Raw genomic sequence first — 7,081 nt, forward strand, 5'->3', positions numbered from 1 at the left:
CAGAGGGAGATACAAAATAACCAGATAGAGAGTGTTACTGTTAAAATAAATGCTACTTTTATTGGGGGGATTTGTTACATAGTTCAGGGAAAGGGAAAATGAAGAAAAAAAGATCTTTTAATAATGGTCTGTTGCGGTCCCGCTCCGTTCTCTCGGAGAGTAATCTATGGAACTCTCTGCTGCGTTTTCAAATCAATCTGAAAGCGGGGGCGACGGTTATCATACCCCCACTCGGGAGGGCGGGGCGAGATGGGCGGAGCCTATTTCGCCCCTGCCCTACCGCATAAGCGTTATAACCTCTTAGCGGCAGCATGGCCATCTGCTGAGAGGGGTTCGAATGGTTCTTTTTGCGACAAATTTGGAACAGAGCGGGCAAATGCGACCAGCAACAGCTTATTATTAGAAGAAAAAGGATTACAGCTAGAAAGAGGAGAAAACCTTTCCTCAACCAGTCTAAAGAAGGGAGCCAGTCGGTTAGAAAACTAAGGTCGAATCCAGTCGTCTCCTTAATTCCTGAGGCCAAATCATTCAAACCCTCGATGGATTTACGAATCATAGGAGTCTGGTCTGTCAAATTAAAGCAGCACATGTGCCTTACACTCTCACAGCCATAGTGGTTTTTCAATAGGAGGAAATCAATAGCTGCCCTGTTATCTAATACAGCCTCCCGCAGCTCATGCATTTCCTTTGCCACTGATGCCAAGGCTTGAGAGGTATAATTGATGTTTTTGACCAGAGCGCAGGCCAGATGCTTTATGGCCCTATAATTCATGGCTGAGGCCACTCCAGGAGTGAACAATGCAGCCGCCACAAATTGTGGGATGCCTTTTAATACCACTGAGGGATCACAATTCGGGTCCAAGTTCTGAATGGATCTTGCCTTCCGACCCAAAGAGTGTGCCAACTCTAAGTCGTTCTTGGAGGGCATAAAAAGAGACAGCCTACCCAATGCACAATTCCCCATGGAGGTATTGGCAGGTAGATAACCATAGGCTGTCTGTCCACACAGGAAAAACCATCCTGGGGGCAGGACCAAATGGGCATTCAAATGAGACAGTTTTTCTATATGTGTACAATTTAGAGAGTTGTCAATGGGAAGCTGATGGCACTCACCGATGCAGGTGGGTATTTGAAAACAATTTTCTGCTTGAGGAACATGGGCAAGGCGGATGGTAGCCATGCCAGGCAACCTATCCATGGAGACTCTTCCCCAGTTAGAGAGGTCTCTGTAAGACATATCCTTTGGGATGTCTTGGAACATGGTATAATTTCTAAAAATTTCCAGAGGTTCTGGAATGCCAATTAAACAGGTGGAAAACAGGTCTGTGGCTGAGGCTCCACTGGACAGGCAAAAATCTGAGACATTTAAGGCTTTTGTGGCCAACTGTTGCCAGAAGTTTACCTTAGAAGAAAGCCACTCATACAATACCGGGCTAGAACTGGCAGGGAAAGTCAGAGAAAAGATGAGAGTGAGGGTTAGCATTTTCTAGGGTTAAGTACCTTGGACAGCTACCAGCAAGGGGAATAGGAAAGAGCAGGGAGAGGAAAATAGGGGGAAAATTAGAACTCACGGCTCCCGATTCAGCACGCTGGATAGCTCCCAGTCGCGGCGTTAATTCTTCCGAGGGGGGGGGGGTTGAAGTGAGGGCCGATTTGACAGCTGTCAAAGCGAGCTGTCAAATGTTTGTAGGTCCAAATGGGGGTGTTCCCGTGGTGCTAGAAGGATGGAATTTGGAGAGGTCCTTGGAGAGGGTCTTGTGCTTTGGTCTCTGGCTTTTGGTCTTTCTCCGAGCCTCGGGAGGGTGTGGGTCAGGACAGTTTGCGGGCGGCGGTCCCTGAGGAGGTGTTTTCCGGAACAACACCTTCAGGTCGTCTCCCAGCTCAGCTGTCCACAGATCTTTGTCTTCCTCACCGCTGGTGGGGGCTGGCTCAGGTTCAGGAGCGCTCTTAAGCCTGGTGTGATGGATCCAGGCACGGATTCCCGCTACCTTGCAAGCGGTGTAGGAGGTCAGGAGGACTTGGTGAGGTCCGACCCACTTCTCAGTCAGAGGCTCCGGTCGCCACGTCCGCACGAAGACCCAATCTCCAATGGAAAAGTCGTGGACTGGAGCATCCAAGGGGACAGGAAGGTGGGAGAGTAGGTACCTGTTTAGAGAAGAGAGGACAGAGGTAAGAGAAGACAGCCTAGCTCTAAGGCTTTCGGAGCCCACCTCATGTAGGTGTTCAGCCTTCAAGGGAACCTGGGAAGAAGGAAAAGGTCTACCATAAAGAATCTCAAAAGGACTTAATTTTAACTTGCCCCTAGGGGCAGCCCTGACTCGAGTGAGAGCGAGTGGAAGAGCCTCTGGCCAAGGTAGGTTAGCCTGCTGACAGATTTTCGCCACTTGTCTCTTAAGGGTTTGGTTCATCCTTTCAACCTTGCCGCTTGCTTCTGGGTGCCAGCTGGAGTGCAAGTCCCACCGGATCTGGAGGACCCGAGAGACCTGTTGGGTGACCTTGGAGATGAAAGAACTCCCGTTGTCCGAAGAAATGCAGAGGGGCAGGCCGAAACGCGGGATGATGTCATGGAGGAGGGCTTGAGTGACCTCTTTGGCCGTACAAGTATAGCAGGCGAAAGCTTCAGGCCACCCGCTGTAGCAATCCACGAACACCAGCAGGTATTTGTACTTCTTACTGGAGGGCAATTCAGCAAAATCCACCTGCCATACCTGTCCTGGCTGCAGTCCTGCCCTGAGATGCCCCACTTCTGGCTTCTTCTGGATCTTGGGGTTGTTCTTTAGGCAGAGGAGACATCGCTTACAGGCCCAGATAGACTGTTGGGCCATGCGTGGTCCAATGAAGAAGGATCTGAGGTGTTCCAGCATGGCATCATGACCCCAGTGGGTGCTTTTGTGAAGGCGGAGGGCCACTTCACGCATCAGGGGATCTGTGAGGAGCAGACGGCCTTGGCTGTCCTTCCACCAACCCCCATCCTGTGTCAGTCCTTCCTTCCTAGCAAACTCATCGTCCACGGTTCCATACAGAGGGAGGCTGGTGATGGTGGTGTCCGGGATGAGGGCTCCCTGGAAGGTGGGCGTTTTGTTGGCGGCCCCCTTAGCCGCAGCATCTGCTCTCCTGTTTCCCCTGGCAGCGTCCTGGTCTCCTACCTGGTGTCCCCGACAGTGGATGACAGCAATAGCAGTGGGCTTGCAGACAGCGTCCAACAGCCTCAGGATTTCTGCCTGGTGCTTGACTGGGCTGCCTGCAGTGGTCAGCAGTCCCCTCTCCTTCCAGATGGCTCCGTGGGCGTGCAGGACATTGAAGGCAAACTTAGAGTCTGTGTAGATGTTGACAGTCCTTCCTGCTGCCAGCTCCAGAGCTCTGGTGAGGGCGATGAGTTCTGCTTTTTGGGCGGAGGTACCGGCTGGCAATGGCTCTGCCTCTATGGTGTCCCACAGAGTAACAACTGCATAGCCCGCCTTCCTCACGCCCTGATGGACACTGCTCGACCCATCAGTGTAGTATTCCAAGTCTGCCTGGGGAAGTGGTTGGTCCTTGAGGTCCGGCCGGCTGGAGTAGACTTCTTCAATGGTGGCGATGCAATCATGTGGCCCCTGGTCGTCCCCTTCGGCTGATTCGATGGGCATCAGGGTGGCTGGGTTGAGGCAGTTGGTGGTGGCCAGGGTGAGGTCTCCCTGGTCGATGAGCGAAGCCTGGTAGCGAGTGAGCCGTCCTGCTGACAGCCAGTTGGTCCCCTTAGCATCCAGGACTGCCAGGACGCTATGGGGCACATAGACAGTCATTGGTTGGCCCAATGTCAGCTTCCGGGCCTCCTCAGCCAGCATAGCAGTGGCGGCCACGGCACGAAGACAGGCTGGCCACCCGAGGCTGGTGGGGTCCAGTCGCTTAGAGAAGTAGGCGACTGGCCTTTTGGCGCTGCCCAGAGGTTGGGTCAGCACCCCCGCTGCCACCCCCCGACGTTCGTGAACATAAAGGAAGAAGGGCTTGGTCATGTCAGGGAGTCCCAAGGCTGGTGCAGACATGAGGGCTTTCTTGATGGCATCGAAGGCTGTCCTGCATTCCGCGGTCCAGGTGAGGAAAGTCTCCGGTCCGGTGGTTGCCTCATAAAGAGGCCTGGCGAGCAGTCCGAAGTTGGGCACCCAGATTCTGCAGAAGCCAGCCATGCCCAAAAAACCCCGCAGTTGCTTCTTGGTCTTGGGCTCTCGGACCTTACAGATAGCTTCCTTCCGCTCCGGCCCCAGAGCCCGCTGTCCTTGAGAGACATCAAACCCCAAGTAACGCACAGTGTCCTTGCAGATTTGAGCTTTCTTTTTGGAGACCTTGAAGCCAGCCTCTCCCAGGAAGTTGAGGAGACTGATGGTAAGTCTTTCACAGGTAGGTACATCCTCACAACAAAGCAATAGATCGTCAATGTATTGCAGAAGGACCCCCTGGTCCCGATCCGGCCACCTGTCCAGCTCCGAAGCAAGGCTTTGGCTGAAGATCGTAGGAGAACAGGTGAAACCTTGCGGAAGAACCTGCCAGCAGAGCTGTACCTTCCTGGCCGAGTCCACATGCTCCCACTCAAAGGCAAATATGTCTTGGCTATCTATGTGCAGAGGGATAGAAAAAAAAGCATCTTTTAAGTCCAGAACAGTAAAGCAAGAGCAGGAAGGAGGGATAGTGGAAAGAAGAGTATAGGGGTTAGGCACCACGGGATGAATGTCCACCACAACAGCATTGATGGCTCTGAGGTCCTGCACAAAGCGATATTCGTCTGAGTTGGGCTTCTTGACTGGCAACACAGGTGTGTTATAAGGGGAGGCGCACTCTCTCAGCAGAGAGTGCTTCAGAAAATTTTCAATGATGGGCTGGAGGCCCTTTTTGGCTTCGAGGGGGATGCGGTATTGGGGAATCCTAGGGGGCCTGATGTCTGGTTTGAGGGCAATTTTGACTGGGGCAACGTTCTTGGCCCTCCCTGGAATCCCATCGGCCCACACAACAGGGTCGACTTGTTCCAGAATGGCCAAAGGGATCAGGTCAGCCTCGGGGCTGGGCTGATGAAGCAGGAGAGCCTGTATCCTCCACCCCTCCTCCTCTGGGACAGCCAAGATGATCTTCTCTGGCCCAAAGGTGACCTGCGCCCTGATTTTGCAAAGGATGTCTCGGCCCAGAAGGGGAACTGGACACTCAGGCATGTACAGGAACTCATGAGACAGAGTCTTTCCTCCCACCTCGCACTCCATGGGCTTGAGAAAAGACCTCTCTGCCTCTTTCCCTGAGACTCCCACTACCTGAGTCTTCCTAGCTCCCATGTCTGTTCCCCGAAACCCTTCGGTGACCACTGAATGGGTGGCCCCACTGTCTAGAAGGAAATCCACAGTTCTTTTTCCTAACTTCAATGGCACCAACGGGTCACTGGGAGCCAAGACGATCCGCTGCCCTAGTCACATGACCCGGCTCTCTGGTCCCTTATCCTTGAGATCGGGACATTCTCTCTTGAAGTGCCCCCTCTGCTGGCAGTAATAACAACGGAATTCCCTTGGTGGTTCTCTTCCTTGCCCCCTGTCCCTCCAAACTGGCCTTTCTCTGTTCTCCCCAACTCCCCGTCCCCTGTCCCGTTCTGCCAGTGCAGCCACCATACTGGCTGCTTGGACCTGTGCTTGAGCCTCTCGGTCATCTTCTTCCTTCTGGGCTGCTGCATCCTCCCGGTTGTGGAACACCTTAAAAGCAATGTTGATTAACTGGGAGATGGGCATGCCTGCTCCCCCTTCCAGTTTCTGGAGTTTTAGCCGAATGTCCCTGCAAGACCTGCCAATGAACAGGGAATTTAGAGAGGATTCATTTCGGGGGTCAGAGGGGTCAATGTGTGTCCACTGTTTTGCAGTGCGACATAACCGATCATAAAAATCAGAGGGGCTTTCCTCCGGAGTCTGTTTTATGTCATAGTATTTAGAAAGGTTTATGGGGCGAGGATAGACCAACGGCAGGCCGGCCAAGATGGCACGATGGAAGGCCTTTAGAGACATCATACCAGCGTTGGTATTGTAGTCCCAACTGGGGTCTTCCTTTGTTGGAAAAATAATTTCAGCATCTCTACCGTCATCTACATCGGCCTTCATGATTTCAGCCTGAGCTGCGGCCAGTAGGCGGCGCTTCTCCTCTTGAGTAAGGAGAGAGCCCAAGAGAGTCATAACATCTGCCCAGGAGGGGCGATGGGTTAGAAAAATAGTTCTAAAAAGTTCGGTCATTTCTGAGGGGTCCTGGGAAAGTGGTGCAGTTGTCTTCTTCCAGGTAATGAGGTCTGTGGTACTGAAAGGGACATGAATTAGGACCGGGTCTCCCCTTGCCCCGACCACCTCCCGTAGAGGGGCCATTACAGTGGCGGGGCGGGTCCGCAGGCTATTTTTGGTGATGAGGGGCTCAAAGGGATCCTCTGGCGTTTGGGAAACCCTTTGAGGGGGGAGGGATGAGGTTCCTGACGAAGGAGTGGAAGGGGGAAAGTTGGGGCTGGGTCTTTTGGGCGCTAGGGGGACTGGTGGGGTGGTTTGAGAAGCTGGGGGTGCTGAAGAGACGGGGGAGGTCCCCGCAGGAGGCGCAGAGGGGAGCAATAGAGGGTGGAAAGTCTGAGAGACGAGAGGGTCTGGGATCGGGAAAGGTGATCCTCTAGGTAGCGTGTATGGAAGATAGCCATTAAAGAATGGAAAAGGAAATTGGGAAGGAGAGGGAGAAGAGGATTGGAGAATGGGGGGGTTGGGAGGAGGAGAGAGAAGGGAGGATTGGGGGGGCTGAGGGGGAATGGGAGGTTGGGAAACGGAGGGGAGATGGGGCTGGGAGTAAGGAGAGGGCTGGGGAGCGGAAGGAGGATGGGGCGAGAGGGTAGGGGGCTGGGAGAGTGAGTCTAGGAGAGTGGGAATCCCGGGAAGCAGAGGTTCCCTAGAAGGGTCACTTTGGGGGCTCTGGATCGGTGCAGGGCTCAAAACGGGGGGAGGGGGCGCGGGATGAGGTGGGATGAGGGATGGGGGTCTGGGTTGGTAAGGTGGGGGGTAAGCAAATGTCTCCAGAAGTTCCTCTTCTGGTGGAGGCGGGAGGGGAAGTAGGT

The sequence above is a fragment of the Anolis carolinensis genome, chromosome 2 (genome assembly GCF_035594765.1).
Source record: "Anolis carolinensis isolate JA03-04 chromosome 2, rAnoCar3.1.pri, whole genome shotgun sequence".
NCBI lineage: Eukaryota > Metazoa > Chordata > Lepidosauria > Squamata > Dactyloidae > Anolis > Anolis carolinensis.